This window comes from Taeniopygia guttata, chromosome 6, assembly GCF_048771995.1.
Source record: "Taeniopygia guttata chromosome 6, bTaeGut7.mat, whole genome shotgun sequence".
Taxonomy (NCBI): Eukaryota; Metazoa; Chordata; class Aves; order Passeriformes; family Estrildidae; genus Taeniopygia; species Taeniopygia guttata.
Genome location: NC_133031.1, coordinates 10,574,877 through 10,600,697, shown reverse-complemented (window position 1 = coordinate 10,600,697; position 25,821 = coordinate 10,574,877). Strand labels below are relative to the sequence as shown.

Here is a 25,821-nt window from a genome sequence, read left to right as displayed (position 1 = left end):
ATCATCAAATTCAGCACTCCTCACTGCAGTGGGTGAGAGATGAGCTTTCTTTGACAGTATTTGTTCGACACATACAAACAGCAGAGACAAGACTAGCAAGTTCAACATCATGAAGATTTGCTAATACAAAACGTTGCTTGGCAAGGTAAGCCTTAATCCTCACTTTCACCTGCTTGCCATGCCCATGGAGGCACTGGACTCTGCTGAGAGGAGAAACCCTCCCTAGGAGAAACTCCAAGCTGTTCCCACAAATCACTGTAAATAACACACAGATATCCTCAAAGGAGGGGTCTCCATCAGACTTCCAAAGAGGCATTTTAATAGCTGCATGGGACAACTAAGTGAAATTGTAGGTGTTTCTCCTTTATCCTCCTCTGAACAACTGCTGTGGCAGGGGGAGGTTGTTTTTTTAAGTATTCTTACTACAGAAACAAAATTTTAGATAAATTTAATTTGCAAATTACATTTACCTAATTAGTTTGTCCTTTGTGCTAGTTATATTACTCTTATAACTTACAATTGCAACCTTTCTTTTATTCCTTTGAATTTTAATGAATAATTGACTAACTTTTGTCATCTGTGAGCCTTCACTTCACCCTGGAAACTTATGTTGAGGATAGTTTTATAAGATTACAAACTCCAGGTACAGAACACGAGTAGGTTACCACCTTCACAGCAAGGACAAAAGAAGTGAGCAGGTATTATCAGTGGCAAGTTTAGAATAGCCTAAACTAGAATCATTCATTAGCTTACATAGAACCTGCAAAGTGTTCAGATATTCTCATTATCAGAGTGATAAACGCTTATGTGTAAAGTGTGACATGCTCACCTACAGAATTACCTCACAGATAGTGGATATACTAAACTAGATTGCTATATTAAGAAAGTGCTTAATAGCTTTCTTAAAGGAGAAATAATATAAAAATAATTATATGCTGCATTCAGCATCTATTTTCATCTGCAACATTTAATTTCAACATGACAGATGTAAGAAAGTATTATTGCTCTGGGAAAAATTTCCAGGACTCTAAATGTATGTGTTTGAGCGCTATCTCACTGTCGGTGTTCTGCAAGTCTCGCTAAGATAACAACAGATTTTAATGCAAACTTAAGTTAAACTCTAAGTGCATTGTAGATCTGCTTGGTTAAATAACTGCAGAAACAACATGGCATGCACATGCACAAATACTCCTCTTAAGATTAAACAATGTATTTTCATCAAATATAGCTTCAAAGACATTTCCAAACCCCAACACAGTAATCTTTCAATAGGTAGACAAAAACAGAGTTCAAAGGTAATGTTTACTTCAACAGTTAAAATCCTCTATTTCCCTGTACTGAAGTGCTAAAGCAATGCTGTTAATTTTTTTTTTTTCACACAAAATTCAAAAGCAAACAAGAGCTTTCTGGGCATGAGATTAAAAATCTCCCATTTGTAATCAACCAGCTACACCAGTTCTTTTCTCAGTGCAAAAAGGTTATTTTAAACACACTATGAAACATTTTTCAACTGTTGCACAGTGCAACTCAGGAGAGCAGGAAATCAACATATAGGGTAGAAGTTTGGTTTGGTTTTAGATTAAGAGAAGTTCACATTCAACTAATAAATTCTGTAAATTTTTTTCATTCAATCTTTGCTTTTCTCTCCAGATTGTAAGACAGCAACTGGACTAAGACCTAAAGAAACCAAAAAGGTACAGAGACTATATGATATATTCCTTCTATGATTTTCACTTGGTTTCCTACTTTTCTCTTTGACCATCATGGTGTACGACTTTAACTGCCCATACTCAGTATTACAGGGATGACTTGGACACTATTTTTTATTGCAAACATTTCCCCCACTCTCCCTCTTCAAGTTCTCTTAAACTTGAAGGAGTCTCCTCTGATGTCTCAACAGTTCCTGAAGCTAAAAATCTTAAAAGTAAAACCATGTTCCTCCTAAGTCACCTTTGTATTAATTCTGGTAATTCAATTATTCCCCAGTCATTCATGATCACATTCTTAAAACTGTCTCATTCTGCCTTTTCTTATATTACTTCTGTCAAGGCTGTTATTCCATCTAGGGGTGATTTATTCCTTCCACATCTTCACTATCAAAACCTTCTTTCTTTCAGGATTCTTTAGCTTACATGAATCACCTCTAATAGGATGGAATTAAGGCTGATTCAAATTAAATCTATGAAGGAAAAATTGAGGTTACAAGAAAACCACAGATTCTATAACGGGAAACAATTTTTGTTGCTAGTTGAAGAGAATACAGAATTATTTTTGGCAGAGAGAAAGGGGACAGAAAAGCCTTCTCTATCAAGCACTATAGAGTATCATGTAATCCTTTACCACATCCTAAGTATTTGTCCATTTCCCTTTTTGCTTCTGAGATTTTTCACACATTTGAGTTAAGAAGCGCACTGAAACCAAACCAGCAGATGAAAGACTGCAGTAATTTATTGGGTCAGTGTGACCAGGTTTTGGTAGCAGGGGGCTAAAAGGGATGGCTTCTGTGAGAAGCTGCCAGAAGCTTGTCAGCCCAATGCCAGCTGGCTCCAGGATGGACCCACTGCTGACCAAGGCCGAGCCCAGCAGGAATGATAATAATGCCTCTAAGATAACATATTCAAGAATGAAAAGAAGTTATTGCACAGATGTTCCTGTGGACAAAGAAGAGTGAGAATATGTGAGAGAAACAACTCTGCAGATGCCAAGGTCAGTGCAGAAGGAGGGGCAGGAGGTGCTCCAGGCAGCAGAGAAGATTCCTTGCAGCCTGTGGTACAGCCATGGCGAGGCAGCCCAGGGACAACCACGGGGATGCAGAGATCCAGCTGCAGCCCGTGGAGGAGCCCACACCAGAGCAGGTGGATGCCTGAGAGGAGTCTGTGAACCCACGGGAAACCTGTGCTGGAGAGGGTCCTGGCGGGGACCTGCAGGTTTCCTGGGAGGATTTGTGACCCCATGGGGGATTCCCATCAGAGCAGGCTGTGCCTGAAGGACTGCACCCCAGGGAAATGGCCCACACTACAGCAGGGAAGGAACTCTCCTCCCTAAGCAGCAGCAGCAGGAACATGTGATGGACTGACCATAAGCCCCATTCCCCACTTCCCTTCACTGCTAGAGAGTGGAGGTAGGGTCCAGGAAGGAGGAAGGAGTGGGAAGAAGGTGTTTTTAAAATTTCTACTTCTTGCCTGGCTCTAATTTTGTTAATAAGACATTCAATTAATATCCCTAAACTGAGTCTGTTTTGCCTTAGATGGTAACCAGTGAGTGACCTCTCCTGGTCTTTATCTCCACCCATGGAGAGGGGGGTGACAGAGTGGCTTTGGTGGGTGCCTGTGTAAATTTTGAAGACCAATAAAACAAACTTTTTTTCTCCTTGCCAATTAAAAAAGTCTTATTAATTCAGAGATTGGTGGTATCACCAAACATTAAATTTACTGAGGGGAGGGGAAACCAAGTAGATTGCAAGTGTACATTTGCAAATGCCAAAACAACTCAAAGGGCACGGAACTACAAGACACCTGTATAAATATCCCTCTTCTCATACACTGCCTTCTCAAAGACTTCAGAGACTCTCCTCTGCACAGGCAGACCCCTTATCACTTCACTTTCATCCCACTGAAAGCCTAGGACTGAACTGTTTCTGTAAAAAACTTTCATATGCTTTACCTGCCAACTGAAACAAATAATTGTTTTTCAAACACCAGCAACTTGAATGAACATGTTTGAACGAGAACAGGAATTTCAGATCTTAGAACAACAATATGTGTTTGAAGCATTGTGAAGTGTAGACATTTGGGAACCCCTCTGCACATCTACACTGTGGAAATTCTCCTAACAGATGTGACTACTCACCCCTCTACCATTACTCCAAATAGATTCAGATTTTTACTCAAGATACCCTAAAATTCCTGTACTGCACTGTAAATTCAAAACATACATATTTTAAGGACATGATAAAAATATACTTTCTTTACATAGACTTGGCTATGGCACACAAGTAATTTTTAAAGGATGGTATATATGTGGCTTAGAAATAAGAAAATTAGAATGTTTTTATCACAGCTTCTTTATAAATATTAAGGATATTATAAAAAGTCTCTTCTCTAAATCAGTCTTAGATTTTTTTAAGCTAATAAGTAGTTGCTTATTATTTTAATATTTAGTATTTTAAAATACATTTGAAGTCAACCCCTAGATTTATTTTAATTAAATTCTGTATCAGCTGCAACATTTTAGAAACACTTCACCTAACATTTCATGAAACTTTTTGTACCTTCACAACCTTGGAAGCTCTGGAGAAGGACATTCTTGACATTCTTGATGTTTAGAGGAACATACTCTATAACTAACTACTTAGGACTGCTTCAAAATAGTACCACCAGAAAGAAACATTTATCTGCTTTGTTTTGGCTCAAGGAGAAAAAAAAGGAAAGAAAACAATTCTTGAAAGCAAAATTAATCATTGTATTAATGTTTAGTTGAAACCCCCATTTTACCATTCCTAATATAAACACTAAATAGAAAAATAAGCACAGAAGGCAATCTGGTATGTTTCTAATTACATAGCCATGTTACAATAATCCGGTTGCAAAATATATTCCTATCAATACAAACATCTTCAGACTGCAATGCAAGTGCATTCCTTGTATGTTGTTCTCACTGTAAGATCTTAAATTGCACTCTATCCTACCCCATACAATTTCCATCCTCAGATACAGAAATAAAATAGAAAATTTAGCTTCCTTTTACTACACAGGAACTTGTCTAGATTTCTTTGAAATCTGTTGTCTTTGACACTTTCAAGAGGAGCTCCTGAGCCAAACAGAGCCAACATAAAAATGAAGGGATTCTCAGCAGCTTAATCTGACCATGCTGAGCCCGACAATCTTGACCTAGCAATAGGAAGGCTCTTGTTTTGTGTGGTCTGATGATGAGACTACTGGAACAAGATAGGATAAGCCAGGGGCAATGGTAGTAAGAAAAGTCCTGTTAGGAGGACACTGCAGAACAGAGAAGCCCTAGAGTGGAACCACTGGCACTTCCTCTTTTGATCAACTGATTCACAAGATGACACGGATGTCTGGTTCCTCCACTCCTAGAAAATGCTTTGAGCACACTGACCTGTATTTCCTATTAGTGGTTTGAGCCTCAAGTGGCTCAGCCGGTTTGTTATGGAATTAACTCCTAGCAAATAGTTTGCCACCAAGGAAATTCAATGGCAGCTAACCCAACCTTACAAAATTGTTTCCCAACAGAACAGAGAGCATCTTAGGTAGTCTTGATGATTAATAAGAAAATCATTGCAGGAATACCATTTCATCACTGGCACCCTTCATTCCGAAACACCTGGTATGTGTTTCTGGCTATTGAATGAATGAGCTCCATCACATAAAAGATGCTCCCACCCCGACTGGTTTGGAGGACACAGAAAGATGACAACTCTAAGGACAGTAGAAGCTGAAAAGCAGGAAGTTATTACTAAACTGTCAACTAAAGTTATTGGTTCAGCAGTTGTACATTAGAAGTCTTTAATGTCCTTCTAACTCGTGCCTTGCTGCAGGCAAGGCAAACTAAGGGAGTATTTGACATTTTAATGGGTGGTGCTGGGACGTCATCCAAGTCCAGTTTTCAACATACCGAAGAAAATAAAGTGATCATACAACCAATATCTTTCTATTAACTAAAGAGACAACACTATATGGGACACCAGTTGCAGAAGGGAATTGAGTTCATATAACCCTACTGATTACATGTGATATACTAATCTGAATTTCTCCAGCTGCATTGCACTAGAAATGCACAAATTCACAGGTGAAATTAAGACAGAGCTATTTACTAAGTAAGAGGTAAGAAAATTTTACACTGTCTCACAAAATAGAGTAGAATTAGCAAAAGTACAATGAAGGATTGTATTACAGAGATCCCATATTGAAGAAAGATAAAATAAACTATCTTGAGAACTGTCAAACATTTGATACTCTTCACTGAACCCTAAAATAGAAGAGACAGCCAAATAAATTTAATCCCAATTTCTCTCTGGAAACCAATCAGGAGCTAACAAATAAACTATCAGGCAGCAGTTTTAGGTACAAAAAAAAGACACCTTTTGTATATAACAAATACTTAAAACTAAAACACTCACCTTCACTGTTTTTTTTAGGTGTCCAAACTCATAAATGGGCTCAAAGACGTACCTGAAAGCAGGTCAGGCAATGAAATACAATACTGCTGATCTCTCATTCAGGAAGCACATAAAATGTCTGATCAACACCTGGGCAATGTACGCTGCTAACATCTGGTATTTATAGTATTGCCCTCTTTTGGCATTCATTTAAAATTTTTTTATCTTTGCCCCTTTGCTGTTGAAATTCAGGCATAAAAGGTATGAAAATGAGAGGCAGTACACAGGAGCAGGAATAATTAGCACAAGGATTTGCTTTTATTTGGTTCTGATAAACTCCCCTCTTCTTGCCATTTCTGTGCTTGTGGACCTAGAAACCCATAATCCCTAGTAAAAAGAGAACTGTGTGAAGATAGAGAAATTTTGTGGTGGTGTTGCCATTTAATTTTTTTGTCAGATCAGCTATTTACATACAAGGAAAGCAAAAAACAACTTCCCTCCCTCAACTGCTTCTAATACTACTCGTCTTTTTTAAAAAGACAGTGGGCTAGACGTCAGAAAAGGTAACTTGTGAAGGTGGCTGGGGGTGTGTGTTTTATGTTTCCCTTTTTAAAACAGTATCGTGTCCAAAGTTTTCAACCCAGCTACTTATGCTCATGCCCTGCCACTTGACACTGTGTAAAGCTTTTGCCCAGTCATATCAGCAAAATAACAGACTAAACTAATAATCAACTAAAGCATTAATACTATTCATGACTAAACAGATTCTAACAAACAAAATTTGCCTGATATCATAACTCTTTTCCAATGTACCTCTGTACAACAGATGACTCTGTAGTTGTCTTTTTTTATAACCGATATACAGACAGATATTAGATCAAACAGCTGTTTTAAAATGTTATTAAAGACTGTCACTAGCATAAAAAAGGTGGCTCTGAAATTTTTAATAAGATATGGTATCTAGCATATGCTTTTTATCTCTGAAATACTCAAAATAAAATTTTGCATGCATTAACCTTACCTCCAAATTAGGAAACTGAATGAAACTGTATTGCACTTCAAGCTTCCTCCAGACTGTTTTCATCTGTACTTCCACTTCATTAGTTCAAAGGTGGTATTATGGAAATGCATATTTCTACTGATCTGCAAAATACAAAAAGGATTTGATTAAAGAGATAGCTGAAGAAACTGTGTTGACTGTTCATGGTCTAGAATGTGAATTGCACATTGCAGATACCTGTATCTGGAATTACAAAACCATCTCCTGTGATGAGCTGCTCCCAGCCAGAAACTTCCTAAGAGTCATGCATATCCAACAGCTGCACAGTTGCAGCATATTTGTAAAACACTGACACAAAAATAATTTAAAAATAATTTTACCGTTATGAGTAATTGATCATATTAAAAATGAACTGACAAAAAGCACTTCAATCCTTTAGCTGGAAAATACCTTTGAGATCATTGAGTCCAACCTGTGACCTAATACCACCTTATCAACTAGATCATGGCACTGAGTGCTACTTGAGTCTCTTCTTAAAACACCTCCAAGCACACTGACTCCACCACCTACCTCTATGGGCAGTGCATTCCAGAGCCCAATTACCCTTTCTGTGAAGAACTTCTTCATAATGTTCAAAGAAAGGACACATTGCTGGTGACACTAACGGAAAAAACAAGCCATGCACAACTCAATCTTTATTATAAACACCAGAGAATCTGTAAGACTGCAGTTCCACACCAAATATCCACTGGTGTCACATCATTATTTCCAGTACACCAGAAACTACAATACACAGAGAAATAATTGATAGGTTTTTTTTGTAGCTGTGCACAGGCATGATTACTCCTGAAAAGCAAGCCAAGAATTTAGACAAAGGTACTGGCAGTCAAGTGGGTTTGATTTTTGGTTTGTGTTTTTAAACTGCTGTACATCCCAGCATCAGAGGAAAGCCTGGCACAGGCTCTTACCCAGTTCAATTAAGGATTGTGAACAAGCCTGACTTGTGTCAAGTCCCAGCATTTTCCAATGCATTGTTGATAGGTAAGGTGGGCTTACCAGCTTTGTTAGTTTGATTCCACAGTGAGCAGATGCCATCTATTGCCAACTTTTCCCATTTTATCAGTGTCAGAATTTCTGAATGTTTCCATCAGCTGAAGCTTTTGAAAAGATCCTACAAGAATTTCACCATTTAGAAGTCCCAGTCTTATGACTGCGATCATAACCTTGAAAATCACACAGAGGGTTGAACACCACCATTCCAGCTGTATTGTTAAATAACATACAACCACTCATAGAGTATAGAGATGGAATGACTTTTGAATACCAAGGCCAATAGTAGGGGTGCAAAGAGAGAAACCATGTGTATGATTTCCAGCAGAGAGAGTTTCAGCATCCACTTTCTTTCTCTTTTCCTTCCTAAGGACCATAAAGACCTTTCCATTACCAGAAGGTCAGAATACTTTTGTCTCCACATCCATTTATAAGCAGTGCTCCTCACACAGTGAGGTTTAATAGTCTTGGTAATAAATAATAAATTTGTGCTAAATGGTAACCCAAAACCATCCAGAATATCAGATGGCACCAATTCTTAAAGACAACTGTCTCCTCTGAGCAGACAAGCTGACACTTGACTTATTTCTTCCATGGTAAAATTGCAAAAACATTCTAGCCATGCAATTGTCTTTGTAGAGATTATTTTTGCTTTTTAAAGCAAAGAATCTGTAAAATATACCTATCTCTTCTCCTCTCTCTAACCAAGGACTTCAAGTTCATCTTCTGGTGGATTCCAAAAGAACAACACAAACAACAAAAAACAAGTTGGTGTGCTTTCTGTTTTTACAATACCTCCAATTTCCCTGTATCTAATACCTGATTGATATAAAGTCCACTTCGTATTATCTAAAGAGTTTGCTTTACAAGAGTAAAGACATTTCTGAGCAATGCAGCTTGGGTTTTTTTTTTTTTCTTTGTTTTATTTTTAAAACCATGTCCTTATATTTTTCCAAACTCCTAGACTGATGAAGTAGCTGTTCGATTCTATAAATATTCATTGCCTTTCCTAATTCCAACCTCATGGATCAGATATCTAAGCTCTCTTACCAAGCAACTTTATTTTGGTGAACTTCCTCATCTGCATGACGCTAAGTATGTCTATATTAGCATTTAATTCAAATCAGGACTGCACTTTTGAAGTTCATCTCCCAAACAAACCTATTTTCCTTGCTTTGCTTTACATTGCAAAGCAGTCATCAGGTACATGAACCAGGTTTCTTTTGAATAAAATCAGATCACAGAATGAGCTTCAGGTGTACATTGTACATGCTCCAACCACCAAGAGGAATTCAGCCACAGAATCAGACCAGGACCAGCTTGAAATAAAACTCTCACCACCTGTATAGCACAGATGCCAGGTTCTCAGCACCTGACAGATCTGATCTTATTACACCACACTGCTTGGTAATGTGGACACAGACTCTTTTATGACTTACTGAATTTTTGTGTCAGTTCCAGATTCATCTCTCCCCCTTTTAAAAGGAAAACTACAAAACCTCTGTCAGATATGGGACAGAAGTTAATTATAATTATTAAATTATGGGAGTGACCTCACAGTGTTACTATTTTTTCCACTTGTTCATCAGCATGAAACGCTACTTGAGAACATACAGTTTTATAAAAATCAATTTACTTAAATATTTATTTTTATACACTTATCCAAACTGTTTAATTATTAATATATAAGAGTTTTTCAAAATGTTTAGTGCCATTCTTGATGGCTTCTTCCAGAAAAGTGCTATCAAGTAGAAAATGAAATAAGTGAATGACTTATTTGCACAACTATACCTTCACTTTATTAGAATTTGCTAACCTACAGCAACTATAAGAGGCACAACTTCTAAAGAACCTCACAGTGCTTGTCACTAGTTACATATTACATCCAGATTTATCTACAAATTGTTCTTAATGCCAAGATTAAATTAATCTTCATATACTATCATCTAAAAAATATCAGCACTCGATTGGAGCAAAGAAAAATCATAATTACATGAATACAGTAGCTACCTAGACAACCCATAAAACTGTAGATTTTCTGCCACTGGCAGGCCGCAGGAAACAGTCAGAATATCTAAAGTGAGTTGATTTAAGCCTCATTCAGGAGTGGGGATTGTTCCCCTGCTAGCAGAGTGCAGGAAGCAGCAGCTATGGGCAGGACAGACAGACCGCAGGGACTCGCAGCGGCAAAGCTCAAGTCAGTCTAACTTGCCTTGAGGAGCAAACTTACTCAGCCTGTGGATTCCTTTTTTCTTGTCTTACCACATATCTCCAGTTACTGCTTCCCTTCTCAGTAGTTCCAGTTTCTTCAGTTCCAGGGCCACATCCAACTCATTCCCTCACCTGTCTCTTCTTTTGATGCCAAAAACTTTCCTGGCACTTGACTTCTCCTGCACTTTGTTCATTCCCACTGCTCCAACTGCCTCACCAGTATCCAGGGGGTTACTTTATTCATCTTAAATTATCTTTCTTCCTGAAGGAGCCTGCTACTTGTTACATACAGTGTGTACTTAAGGAACAGAAGTTTGTAAAGTAACTTAAAGTAACATAAGAGTTAAACTAATTCAAGTGCAATTAAGTACATGATCATACAAGGACTCATTGGTACAGACAGGGTTAAATACTTTACCATTCCCTTCAGCTTTCAGTTACTGCTTTCCTGTTCTTTCACCTCCTCCAGCCATCCATAGAGCACTTCTGCAGGGTGGCCATTCAGGTAAGCATACCTTTATTTCAGTTTATGAAACAGAACTTGTTTTGGAGTTTCAGTAAATTCAAATCATGGCACAGACATAGGCTTGGGTGATATCAGACTCACAGATATCAGGAAAAAGACACAGGCTTGGGTGATATCAAACTCATAGAGATCAGGAGGGAAAAAAAGGGTCAAAACCACTCAGCATCTGAGACTTGGGGTGGGAGCAAAGGGGAAAAGGAGAAAAGTGTGTGGTGCTCGCAACATGTCTCTGTGTGCAGTGTCAGAGTTCATGGCCAGCTGACAGCTCTTGTAACCAGAGATGGGAGAAGTTTCAAAAGCAGAATTATTCCTCTTCAGGTAAACTATAGTCCTAGACAATAGGCTTTTTGTTAGAAATCTGTGCACAATGAAAATACGCTGCAGATCCATACGGTAGCTTGGAAGATGCTTCAGTTAACAATCTCATGACTGCCATTAGAAAATACAGCCAGAATTCTTGTAATCTATTGCTTTTACAGGACTACTACTGCTCTGAAATAGGAGTTGAATTGCAAAGGGAAAGAAGCCATATCAAATTTCCAAATTTTACTCCATAGATCATGTCCAAAGATAAAAATTTATTAAGGAAGCCTTTTTCAACAAGTTTACATGTGAGCTAAACCCCCACAGCATGCTAGGAAAAGCAAACATCATACTGTATGACAAATTTGGGGCTTGCTGATTTTGTCTGTCAAACAGGGAAGGTATATGAGCAAGAAAATCCCATTGAACAAACAGCCCTTTCAAATACAATGAGAACAATTCCTCAAATAAAATAAACTGGCTGAACAAGCACTTTCCAGTCCCTGGACACCATGTCTTCCAGGTAGCAAGAGGGAAAGTAATGAGTCTGAGACATGGTTCAAGCACATTTATTTGATTTTTGAGGCAAGGTAGTTCAAAATTATTCAGACTCATGTTAGTAAAAATATACCTCTGTGAAAGCCAATTTTAAAAATTAATTTTATACCTACCTTCTGAGTTTTAATTAACAACCATTAAGTTATTCTTGCAAGGTACTAAAAATGCAAGGAATTATAAAACATTCAACACTTCATGTCTTACAGTTCTTCACATCTGTATTACACTGGTTTGGCCTTCCTATATATCTGGTCAAAACACTCAAATTAGTTCAGAATAGCACTGATCTTTCCAGCACTTCCAGGTTGTTCTTGGAAAGCCTAGATCTTGTTGTTCTTATTGATTACTGCATGGATCCTTGATGGCAAAAAGTATTCTTAATAATTTGTGAGAACTTCAGAAACAGTACTGTGAAGCAATTTTGAGGAAACAACATATCACACAGGACAGAAATAATACAGGTTGAAAAATAACTGGGCCATTCAGTACTAATCTTACCTGGCTGGTTGGTTGTGTAGGCAGATGGAGTAATGAATGAGTGGTGCTGCTGCTACTAATGGAATCAACTTTTGATTGACCTTCCAGTCTAACAAAAAATATAAGTCAAATCTGTAGAATTCAAAAAACCCCTAAAATCCTATAACTGTTTTTCCTTAACTCAGGTCATCCTCTTTTTAGAGTGAGAAGAAGTTCTCTATCAGGGGCATACAACTTTTTTCTTCCTGACTGTTTTTTATTTCATGAACATGAAATAAAAAGTAGAAGTTAAATCAATGGACCAAGACTAGCACAGCAAAATTTTTTTTTGCACAACAGACAGCTCCTCTTGTCTACTCAAGAGGTATCAGAAGATTCCTCACATCATTTGTCCATTTTTCATAGGTGGGTAGAATCTGTGCCCTAGAACAACCTGAGCTTTTCCTTCTGAGGCCTTACAGCCATGCAAGCACACACAGACACAAGACACCCTGAACAGGTAGCATCTGAAAGAACAACAGCTAAGCAAGCACTCTCCCTGCTCTTGTTACACATTTTTGTTTTCATCATCTTCAATGCCTGCTGTGATAGAAGACAAAATGGTCTACATGATGAAGCTCCTGAAACATCATTGCCCCCGGGCATAACTAGAAGTATGAGAGCACAAATAAATTCCTGAGTAAGGTGGGACTGTGCAGTACCTGACAGAAAAAAAAGCATTTTCCAGAATAACACAAATCTGCATAAATTATAATACACCATACTCTCCACAGCATCTAGTGGCACAAATAATTAATTATAGGGGCCATGAGAATCCAGGCACAAAGCTCATTCTGCCTCATCAGCAGGGCCAGACAATGCCACCAGGTTTTTACTTTGCCCTGGCAGATGTGGTTTTCCATACCAGAGTGAGTCTAAGCCTCCTGATTTCTTAGAGGATATCTTCAGTGTTTTATTTTGGCATGACTAGCTACATCATCTGCAGTCATGTGAAGGACTTCACAGATTGCTATGCTGTGAGAGCTGGCTCTGTGCTCCCAGAGATGCTGCAGAATTCCTCTGTCTTCTTAAATATTATTCACCAGTGAGCCAGTAGAAGCTGAAAAATCAGCTCACACTCCAAACTTCAGAGGTAAAAGGAATCTGACAACAGCTTGCTATTAGAAGAAAAGCAGTTACCCTCAAAAGGAAACCCATCAGCCTGCAGCAGTGGTGACAAATCAAAGCCACCAGTTCATTCTGAGCTGAGAGGTGAAGTCAGAATTTGACTTGTCAAGCTTTGTCAAGTAACAACTGTGCAAAAGCCTTTGCTGAGCAACTCCTTCTTTCATAACATCTCACAACTCTCCAAGTATCCAAAACAATTTCTCTAACAAATATGCTTGGTTTTCAAGAGGGATGTAAAACTTAACTGCTTTAGTACAACTCTGGAGGTACCTGGCCCAAAGCATCCCCACCCGCAATCTCAGCTTCCTCTTGGGATACCGATGACAGGGTGGCCCCACAATTAACAGCCTTCTGCTCTGCCTGACATCCCTGAAAACGTAAGGCTGCTTGTGACACCACTCACTTCACAAGTCTTCCCGAATTGCAAAAAAATCAATAAAAAAACCCCTAACGCAGGCTCCATGCTGTGTTAAGCCATCAGGCACATTTCCCAGTGAGCCTTCCCAGCAAACTGCAGATGGTCACTGGGCCACACTTGCCACCTGGCTAATAGGTTGCCACGTGTGGATGGAAGCAACAATTCAACTTGATCATTTGGCACGCAGACTCCGAGGCGCATTCTTATCCTAATACTGATCCTGGGAATGTTGCCCAGAGCGCAATTTCTCTCTGATAAAAGAGCCAATGAAATTTAGCTTCTGCCTGTCCCGCAGGACATATTAGACCACATTCTGATAGGTGATCTTCTCCCTCCCCCTAAGATTCCTGCAAAAGGTCGAGTATTTCTTCTATCTGTCGACATTACAGAGAGAAACATTTTCAGGAACCCTTCAATTTAAAAAGATAAATAAATTCTATTACAACTTCAAAATTCCATGGTTTTGTGCACTATAAAAATACTATAGAGCAAACCACCTGAAAACTACACTACTGTTCTATCACACTGCCTTATACCTCTGTGTGTGTAGGATTGATATTTTCTTTCTTAAATTTAAATTTTACATTACAAATTTTTAAGTAGTGTGGTGGGTTGACTCAGACTGGATGCCAGGTGCCCAAAGGCACGGTCACTGCCCTGCTCAACTAAATTGTCACTGCCCTCCTCAACTAAACAGGGAGAAGAAATATAGCAAAAAGCTTGTGGGTTGAGATAAGGACAGGGAGAAATCACTCACTGATTGTCACAAGCAAAACAGACTCAACTTGGGAAATTAGTTTACTATATTACCAATCAAATTGAAATAGGATAATGAGAAATAAAGTCAAACCTTAAAAACATTCGCTACATTCTTTCCCTCTGTTTGGACTCTACTCCCAAAATCTTTATCTCCTCCCTGCGTGTGGGACGGGGAATGGGGATAGTGATAGCTCATCAGACACACTGTCTCAACTGATCCTTCCTCCTCAGGGGAAGGACTCCTCACACTCTTCCACTGCTCCAGCCCTGGAGGGCTTCCTCCCCCAGGAAACAGTTTCCCCTTGAACTTTACCAATGTGACTCCTTCCCACAGGCTGCAGTTCTGCATGAATTGCTGCAGTGTAGGTTCCCTCCACGAGGTGCAGTCCCTTAGGAGAAGGCTGCTCCAGCATAGGTTCCTTCCACAAGACCACGAGTGCTGCCAGCAAACCTGTTCCAGCATGAGCTCCTCTCCCCATGGGGTCACAGCCTTCTTTGGGCATAAATCTGCTCCAGCATGGGGTTCCCCATGGGCTGCAGGTGGAACTCTGCTCCACTGTGACCCCCATGGGCTGCAGGGGCACAGCTGCCTCACCATGGGCTGCATGGGAATCTGCTCTGGCACTTGGAGCACTTCCATCAGTGATGGGCTGAGGCCTGGCCAGCAGTGGGTCCCTCCTAGATCTGGCCAGCACCGGGTTCATTTGACATGGGGGAAGTTTCTGGCAGCTTTTCACAGAAGTCATCCTTGGAGCCCTGGAGCTGCAAGAAAAACTTTGCCATACAAACCAAATCCACACACACAAAACCTTATTAAACACAGGTTGCAGGCTGGCTAACTTCTTACAAGAAACACAGGTCACAGGAACACGTAAGAAATCAGGAGACACCTCAGACACCACTCCCATCACAATAAGGTTAAAAACCTTCACCGTGAGCAGATCTATCAAGTACAGAAGTTTTTCTATAGAAAAGTATGTGGATTACACACTAACATTCAAGAGTAAAATAACTCACGGAGGAACCTTTGGAGTCCACATTACATCCAGTCTCCTGCTTTCTTTAAATCACTGACAATATAACACCACATAGCAAAACAAAAAGAAAAGCATGTAAAAATATTTCAAATTATTCTAGACAACTTCAGAATTCATTTGGCCCACATGTAGTATCTAAAACTTAAGATATTTGGGTGTTTTCATAGATTCCTTTGGACAAAATTTCAGAAAGTCATAACCCAATAGTCTTCTAATACACAATGTTACACATGGTTGTCTACAGGAATGTTTGGCTTTCCACAATTAACTGAAGCTTCTGAAACAACTGTAAGTATTTGGCAGAGAAGATACATAACTAAATGTTTCACCCCTTTTTGTAATTGAGTGGTAAAAAAATCTCCACCTTTCTGTACATAAAGTGAAAGAATGCTTTGTAATCCAGATGATCACGCGGAAATTACCTTGGTAGCCTTTGACTGTATCTCATCTCAAACAGATTGAAGTTTCCTTCATCCGTTTCCAGATACTGTAAACTTTTCCTGATACAATGAGACCAATCCATTATTCAGATAACTGAATATTATCCCCAGAAAACACAAGTAATCTTTTTTGCAAAAGTGGTTACACACAAGAAAGCTATAATTATGGAAACAACACTTCTAGTAAGATGTTTGTACTAGTGACTTGTTGGAGCATACTTCGTCTCAGAAATTTCTTTAAACATTGTTATTAAAAAAAAAAAAAAAAGCCAAATGGAAATTAGAATAATGGAATGTCCTGAGTTAGAAAGGAACCCACAAGAAATCATCTAAGTTCAATTTCTGTACAAGACCACCCCAAGAGTTACACCATGTGCCCAAGGGCATTGTCCAAATGCTTCTTGAACTCAGCCAGCCTTGGAGCTCTGACCACTGCACTGGGGAGCTGTTCCACTGCCCAACCACCCTCTGGATGAAGAACTTTTTTCTAATATGCAACCTCAACCTCCCCAGACACAACTTCAGGCCATTCCCTTGGCTCCTGTCAGTGCCACCACAGAGCTGAGATCGGTGCCTGCCCCTCCTCTTCCCCTCAGGAGGAAGCTGTGACTGCAATGAGGTCTCCCCTCAGTCTCTTCTCCAGCTGAACTGACCAAGGAACCTCAGCCTCTCCTCATATGGCTTCCCGTCAAGGCCCTTCCCCATCCTCATGGCCTCCTTTGGATACTTTCCAATAGCTTTCTGTCTTTCTTGTAATGTGGTCCCAGAACTGCACACAGGACTTGAGACAAGGCTGCAGCAGGGCAGAGCAGAGAGGGATAATCCCATCCCTCAACCAGTCAGTGATGGTGTGCCTGATGCACAATTAGAAGAAATTTCTCTAGTAATAAAACAAGCTGGATATTTGCTAAAGTATTCTTTACTCATCATAATTTTAGAAGACATGAGCATAAAATAATTTCCATCCTTACCATTTGCATGATGATACAGCACTTGATTTGCAAGTCTAGACTTAGGCTATCCTGGCCTCAGCATCTGCCCCAGCCGAGGTGAACAGGTTGGAGTCAGGCAATGCTGCCTCACACAGCACATAATACACAAGAGTAATTCAGTGCAGACACTAAGGTGCTCAAAAATCCTCAGCCATTTCAGCTATTAAGTCTAACAATTATTCATTTTGAATACTAGAATGTTATACTGCCTCTAGTTCTTTGGTCACTATATTATGAATGCTTTCAACTTGACCTAAGATTTCTAATGACAGATTTCTGAAATGCTACATCCAGAATAGACCTGAAGGGCACAAACAAACACAGAGCAGGAAAACCCATCACCAAGTTCCTGGACATGCTGTACAGTTATCTAATATCTAATCTGACCTTTTGCATTTCTTATTGATTTATATATTTAGAAGCAATAGTAAAGAATTCATCACATCTCAAATTCTCTTCTTCAAATGCACAGGAGTCCTGGTGCCCTCATCAATGATTTGAAAGAAAACTAAGCTGCCTCTTTTTTTCCCCCTTAGCAAAGCCATAATAAAAAACTCATTGTGGTAAAAGGTGGTGAGAGGCCACTTGCAGAGAACAATACAGATCTCTTCTGGTTAACTGCCTGGGAACAGGTTCATTTTGTACAGCAACACCACCTTCCATGAACAAATACTAAGAGACGGGCTCTATCCTGAAAAAAAAAAAAAAAAGACTTGAAAAAGAATGGCTAAATTAAATCCACAGCTTCTTCAGTGTGGGAGAGATTTTTGTCAACAAAGCTCTAAAGGCACCAGAGGTGTGCCTGCTGAGAACTGCGACACACCTGGTACTCTGCACACTCCCACTGCTCTGACAGTGCTGATGTGAGCTAACAAACCATCATCCAGTATCATCCCACAAGCTGTGGATGGAGAGGGTGATCCCAAGAAGGACCTGATGAGCACAAGTGATCCTTCCTTCACTGCTGTGCCTGTTAAAGACACCACTTTTTACAAAGCCTATGGAAGAAAGGGGAAAAGGAGAAAAGAGGCATAATTTGATTTTTAGCCAATTAAGCACTTTTGGGGTTGGAAAAGACCTCTGAGATACAGCCACAGATTTAATACATGCTTTATAGCAAAATACACACCAAATGAGAAGTTATTTTATTCTTGGTATGTAGAGAAAGTAACTTAGACTTCACTGTGTTCCAGAGTGGCTTGAAAAATAATATGAAAGCTTTTCCATCAACATTGAGAGACAGCATCAGAAAAATATGAGCAAGCATTTGTGGTAGTTATTGTTCAATCATATTTTTGAAAAATTCATGCTTATTTTAGTTCTGGAAAGCTTGTCCTGCTGCAAGAAACTTAAGATACTTGGCATTGTTGCTTTAATATGACTTCTAACAAAAAAACTCCAACCAATCAAAAAAAACCCAAACCCACAAAAAACAAAACCCTCTGACTCTAGCAGCTTTTTTTATTTACTGAAGACACAAGAGCCAGCAGCTGACATTTGAATCTCATCTAAATTCAAACAGGAAATACACTTTTAGGAGTTATCAATTGCAGACTGATTCACCCTTGATGCAGTGGATTATCCATTCTGAGAAGACTCCTAAATGCACAGGTAAGAGCATTTATGGCATACTGGGCCAGGAATCTATGTTGTTTCCTCTTGCCTACAAACAGACAACAATCCCAAACAGAATTACTCAGAGCTGAATTCAACATCCACACTGCTCAGCCCAACTAAGCAGAGCTCCCCATCTACAGGACCAGTTTGAAAACAGTGGAGACAAAGTTCCACTGCACAGAGCATGGACCAGCACAAGAAGGATTTTTTAATCTTTCCATCTTTGTCCCATTTGTGGCTAATTAATAATATTAAAACTTTTAAGAAAAAAAAACCTACTTTGAAAAAAGATTAAAGCAGAGGTATTTCAGATGTATAAATTAGTACACCATGTGATGTATGTTTCAACAAAAAGCTAAAACAAGTTTAACAGATACATTTCAAATTATTAATTACCCTAAGTAGTTTTTCTTTCTCCATTTTTCTTTTGGGGAAAAAGGAAAACAGAGCATCTTTTTATGTTCCCTTAACCTAGCTATTTAATTTCCTACTCAAATAAATGAATAAAATTCTTGTTTTAATCAAGGAAAAATAAGGAGTTTGAATAGAGAGGTAACCTCTGTCCCTCTCTACACGGAGAATCATCTGCATTCTATTCAACCATCAAGCCATTTATATGTTAACCAGGGTTAACATATAAATAAAAGAATCATCAAAATGTTTAACATTGGTAGCTTCTTTACTGGCTATGCTACAGCTCTACACAAATGTCAGCTGATTTAACCCTTCACATGCAGGACATGTATTTTACAAATTATACAGGCAACACTGCAGCAAAGTGTTCTCTGCAGAGCAGCTGCCTCTTCCTCCTAAACAAGGTGGAGAACTATTTATAAAATACCAATCAATACTGTGAAATTTAGGGAAAAGCAGCAAAGATTTCCAAATAAGATTGCTGGGTTATCTTTTCTTAGAGGTTTCTTTGTTTTCACCTTCTGTAACACAGACTACAAACTATACACATCTCTGCTTAAAGACTCTGCAAGACAAGTGCCCATCTGCAGACAAACATCTTTTGGGCTCGAAAGGAATTCAGTCACAGCTGGGTATATGCTCAAAAGAAACTTTTGAAAAAAGGGTTTTTTGAAAAAAGAAACTTTTGTATATGACTTACAGACTTCACTAACAGGAGCCCTCCTTGGATATTTTCATCCTCTAAACAGGTAGCAACGCAACTGAAGTGTCACTCTTCAGGTAGGTCCTTTCAGCATAACATAATTTCCACTGAACCACAAAGCTACTGAGCTTCCTTACTCCTTGAACAAAGAAATTTCAGACCACTAATAAACTGGAACTTCAGCATTCTCTGACAAGAATGCAGGACACTTGGAAGTGATGATAGATTTCAACACTAGATACTTTCCAAAAGTATTTACTGGAAATAGAAAAGAATCCCAGTTCAGGGCAGCAGCTTCCTTATTCAGATAAAGAAAGGTGAAAAGCTGTCCAAGAGCAAACTGAAAGTAAACAACAAAAAAGTCAGTTTTTCCTGAAGGGTTTTATAAAGGATGGATTGGTTATTTACATTTTGCCTCTGTTTTTTCTTTATAGCAAGATGCATAAATTAAAACTACTATATATATATATAACATATAATTAAACAAGACTGCAAAAAGAAGACACATATATATATATATATATACACATATATATATATATATATATATATACACACACATATACACACACACTATCATGACAACTTTTGCCTGTTCAAATCTGAAATGCAATTGTTGGAACAAACAATTGCAGGAAAAATGTACAGACTGGAGATTCAAAATGGGTAAGATTACATGCCTTACAAAGCCAAGGAAGAACAAATTCTATATTCCTATTTTTTTAAAAATGCAAAAGAACATTTAAAAACTTATTTATGTAGTCCCTTTTTTATAAGCCACACCCAGCTATGGGTTACTTTCTTGGAATTGCTTTAACAGTGAAGATCCTACAAAATAAAGTATGTACCCCAGGTACATCCCTGCATTTACTTCAGGTGATTTATTCAAGTATATATGAGTGCAAGTCAGGAAACACTTTCCAGCACACAAGGAAGTCTGGAAAGTCTGACTTGGTTCTTGTCTCTAAAAGAGTTACAAGTTAAAACAATAAAAGTTACTTAAGTAAGCAGAAAGAAATGAGTATGTTTAAAAAGAAGCTCTGCTGAATAGAAGCAGTACTTTTGCACATTCCTTCTACCATTAGTATATTCTCAGAACTAAAATAGAACAAATATTTAAGTATATTTAAACAGAACCATACAACAACTCAATAACAAGCTTACAGCTCAAAAACAGAACTTGAAAGATCTAAGCAGTGTAACTAAATCTTAATCAGAGCAGCATGCAATCATATTCTGGCAGTCACTAGAGCAGATGCCTGCCACCAGTGTAATGTAAGCATCTCCATAACCTAACTCCTCCTTATTTAGAAAGAAGAATATCTGGGGTAAGGACAAAAAGAAAAGTTTGGAGTTGCAGGAAGCACAGGAAAGGGTGAGTTTAAGATACTGTAATGTATTTTGCTTGAGCATGTATGCCTGGAAATCAGGCAAGACCCAGAAATTCTGAAGTTCTTTAAAATACAGGATGTGTGTCTCTAATAAACTAGAATATTGTATGACAATTCAGTGACCTGATTAAGCAGTTTTGACTGTCAGACTGCCAAAACCTTGTGTAGATCAGACTATATGGGTCTTGGCCTTTCCTAAAACCAGAAAAGGGAGTGGAGAAATAGGGAGGAAACAATGATGTCAGGGGACAGAGATATGTATGAACCAACACAAACTCCTAATAGTGTCCTTGGACAATGCTAACTCCTGCCAAGGCTTGCAAAGGCATCCAATGGCCTTGGGATATTTTGTGTTTCCTGAGATAACTAGGGAGGGAGAAGAGGTAACCACACAAGACACATTCTACAAAATACTGTTTAAAAAGCTTCACAATTCAAGTGTTCAAAAATTCTCCTGATGAATTAAGAGCTTGCAGGCTTTCCTTGTCTATGTGCTCCCTCAGGGGGAAGGTTTATCTTTCTGTCAACAGACCCTAATGCTTTGCAATTTGTACAATGACAGTATCAGTTCTATGCACAGAGTCCAGCAAACAGGTTTGGCAGAGGTGGAGGGCTTCTTGGCTGGCCATAAGGGGGTGTTTTCTTCTGTTAAATAAGCTGAAAGCACAGTTCCTCTTTGTTAAAAGATGTGAAACATTTATAAGCTATCTTAAGAGGAACATTCTTAGATACTGTAAAATAGCAGCAGTTTGGATATGTAATTCTTATCGCACTACTTGTAACCTGAGCCCAGAACTGACAAACTGAAAAGCAGCCTCAGAATCCTGTATCTGCCTCCGGGAGGGAGAGGTCATGGAAAAAAAAATAATAAAGGCATCTGATAATTTGAAAACTGCATGATCAAGATGCTTTCAAAGATCCAGAATCTGTTGCACCAAATCCAGTGAGAACATGAGCAGGATGAAGCAATACCCTTCTGTTGACAGATGAGTTGACAGATGAGACTTTCAAAGGTGTATCAAGTAGAGCAGGAAGAACAAGAATTCACCCTCTATCAGCGTCAAAGGTCATGACAAAGAACCGTTTATCAGCAATGCATATAGGAAGGTGTCTTGCAAAAATTAGATAGCTACCAATATTTTTACTTTCTATACTCTGACTGGGACGAAGAAGAGGGAGATTGCTTAGAATAAAACAGGTAAGGAAAAGATGTGGAAAGAGAACAGCTTTTTCTTTTAGCTACTGCTCATTTCCAGACAGAGTTAAAACACCCCAGAACACAGCCTACCCTAAGTGTAAGGGAAGAACTCACTGCAGAGCTCCTCAGCCTCACTGTGCTGCTTCAGGCACACAGACACCACATGAGAAAACAATGTGTCTACTGCATGAGAAGTGATGACAAACAACTTTTCCATTACTGCACAGTGAGAGTACATAATTTTTTACAGGTTTTCCAGCACCTGGATTATTTTAAAAGTATTTTCTACATTAAAAAAAAACCCTTTAAATTTTACAATTTTTAAACTCTTTCAATTCAACTCTCAACTGTAAATATTAGAAGTTTTCACAGCATAGGCTATATTTGTGTGTCTAAAGTTCAGGGTATTTTGATGAGCTGCAAGTTCAGACTGTTCTCATATTATGTTTTTATAAGAAATAATTGTGTCAAACACCAATCATACAGCTACCACTGAAAAACACATAAAAAAGCTTTCCAAGCCACTGTCACCAAGTAAAACTAAAATAGTTTATGGAGAACCTAGGAAGTGCTAGATTTCTGCTACTGCAGTACTGCAAAACAGTGCACAATTATAATGGGGAGTTCCTTATATAGTCTTATCTTTATTACATTCATCTTACTTTATTTTATCCTACTTAAAAAGGCTTCCTCAGATGCTACTATAATCAAGTTGCTTATCAAAAAAGGTACTTTTAACATGAGAGATTTTTCCAATACAGCTGTTACAAAGAAGGTATCAGTGAAGGAACAATTTTCACTTTTTTCTTTAGCTGACTCTCTGCAAGATCACTGCTGTTTTCTGACAATAATTATATTTAAATTGATCAAACCTATTGACATATGCAAAAATCAAAGAAAAAGACATGGAAGAAAGCCTAAAATTACAAGAAAATTGACCACTTTTTAAAAGACTGAGTTAATGTGAGAGACCATACAACAACAAAATACCTAGTGAAAATACCACAGTTGTATTCCCGATAGTTTCTTGAGTCTTTGATGAAACTACAGCCCTATTTGAGAACACTTTCCAGTTCACAGATATGTTCTATTTCTCATTGATGTTGCAATAAATCCTAATTAAAAACAGTAACGAAAAGAAAAACATGAAATGTGCAGTTTTAAATAATAGCCAAGAAAGACACTAAATGCTTGTATTTCCACCTTCTAATGATGTTTGGAAGGGGACAAATAGCCTGAGAAGGGAAGTAACAGTTGCAGAAGTGCTGCCAATACACAAGGTAAACAAACAAAGGAATGTGGGGACAAATGTTTCTGCAGGGCCTCGGTGACTGGGCAAGGGTAATGGCTTTACCCGGTGTGGGAGGTTCACAGTAGATAGGAAGAGGATTTGTTTACCATGAGGCTGGTGAAGCACAGGTGGCCTGGAGAGGTGATGGATGCCTCATTCCCAGAAACATTCAAGTCTGGATGGACAGAGCTCTGAGCAGCCTCATCTGCTTGGAGAAGTCCCTGTTCACTGCAGGGATTTGGATAAGATGCTTTGGAAATCCCTTCCAACACAAACCATTCTGTGGTTCCATGAATGTTCTGGGTTTGGGCTTAATTTATAGTCACCATCTTAAAAGTAAACACCATTTTAAAGTTGCCCCATGTCCTTTGGAGCTATCTCCATACGTTTATGTACACACTGTACAGAAACTGTCATTTTCAAGCAATCAAAATTGAAGGAAGCAGCAAAAAGAAGACAGGCCAAGAGATCTATATGCCAGTACACAGTAAATAACTGAAAAAAAAAAAAATACAAAGAACCAGGGGACAAGATTCTTGCCTTTGGTATTTGGGGAATTTTCTCTAGTTTAGTAATTTACCTTAAGGTTTCTCATCCTCTACCAAGTTCCAGCATGGTTTATTTAACTATTTGTTTGAAAAAAAATTAACACAAAAAGGATTCTGTGGAGTGGTAACATTCACATTTGATAACATTGCCAAGAAAAATCCAGTTGGAAAAATAACATAATTATTTGCTTGTACAAGACTTGCAGAAGGTCAGAACACCAGTACAAAACCTGTCACAGTTTATTACATATTATAACAGAAATGACACCACTGTCCTCTCTTGAGTTTGAAAATGTGAGATGTATAAATTTATGCTGAAAAACATTACTGTCAGTATTCAATCATATCTATATAAAAACAGTTCCCCTACCAGGGTACAACAGGCCATAGGGACTAGGCAACAGTTCTACCTAGAGCCATTTCCTACTCTGCATCACAAAAATAAGGAAGAAAAATGTACACAGTTCACTTTGAAATAACCTCCCTCATTCTAAGCCCAACAATAGGATTTTAACACTTGTAGAAAATCACGGGACTCATGAGAAGTACATTAGGAATTACTCCTTTTCTGGCAAATTATTTGTACAAACCACTGCCAAATCTAACACTGACAGAAAAAACACTTCAGAACTACAACATTTTTTAAAGTCTTTCCATTGTTTCAAATAAGCTCTTCAAAACAAATAGCATTTAACATCCATTGCATTGTCTTATCTTTCACAGGTTACAAACACCCATAATTTAAAAAAAGCCCATAGATAGTAACTGCTGTAGCACAAGACTATGTACAGTTATTTCTGCTAATACAAATGATAAGATTTAAAATAAAATGGCAGCCCAAATCTGTTTGGACAATCAAGATGTCAGACTAAAAAAAAAAAATTAAAAAGTAAAATGCTAGGCATCCACCCAATAGCTCCCACTGACAAAATATTCAGATTGAGATTTTCAGATAGCCTGTAGCACCAAACTATTTGGCAGCTCTATTGGCTCAGCTCTCTGTATAAAGTCAGATTTAAATCAGGGAATAGAAGACTACCACAAATGAGGGATAAACAGAAAGAACAGTCTACACATTTTTTCATTCCCCAACCTAGATCTTCAGAAAGCTAGAATACAGGCCATCTGAAATAAACAAACCTTAGTTACAAGTAACTAATTTTAGAAGTGAATAAAAAGAAAATTGTTAAGTCTCCCTTCTAAATAAAGCTCTACTAGAAAAAGCCCACAAATCTGACCCTAAAAAAAGGGCCAGCACTCATTGCCACATCTGTTAGCAGAGTTCTTCCCTTCTGTGACACAGAAGGATGAATGCACACTGAAGTTCCAGTTTTCATTTTTGCCCCAATACACAATACAAATGAAAATTTAACCACTGAATCCAGATAAACCAACATGGTTGATGTTACACAAGGTCAGGCAATTTTCACCCCAATCCTCCATTCACTAACTTTGACTCTATTAAGCTGGGTTAGAAATCAGGTATATTACAATCTGCAAGAGTGACCTCTCCATATGAACTGTCAGCCCCACAGACCCAGGTTGCTGTCAGACAGAACCATCAACTCTCACAGGTTGGAAGAGACCTCCAGAAGTTGCTCAG

At 38.5% G+C, this 25,821-nt stretch overlaps 1 protein-coding gene across 2 annotated transcripts in view; it reads right to left on the bottom strand.

The window, feature by feature from the left end:
- The window catches only part of BMPR1A (bone morphogenetic protein receptor type 1A), a 73,202-nt gene that overhangs the window by 29,283 nt on the left and 18,098 nt on the right, over positions 1 to 25,821 (bottom strand). The window contains exons 2-3 of one of the 2 annotated variants that reach the window (XM_030276730.4): positions 7,140 to 7,261; positions 6,140 to 6,191 (exon numbers count right to left, since the gene is read on the bottom strand). The gene's annotated coding sequence lies outside the window, so the exon portion shown is untranslated. The remainder of the gene's footprint in view (positions 1 to 6,139; positions 6,192 to 7,139; positions 7,262 to 25,821) is intronic. The other variant, XM_030276729.4, reaches the window with a different exon arrangement.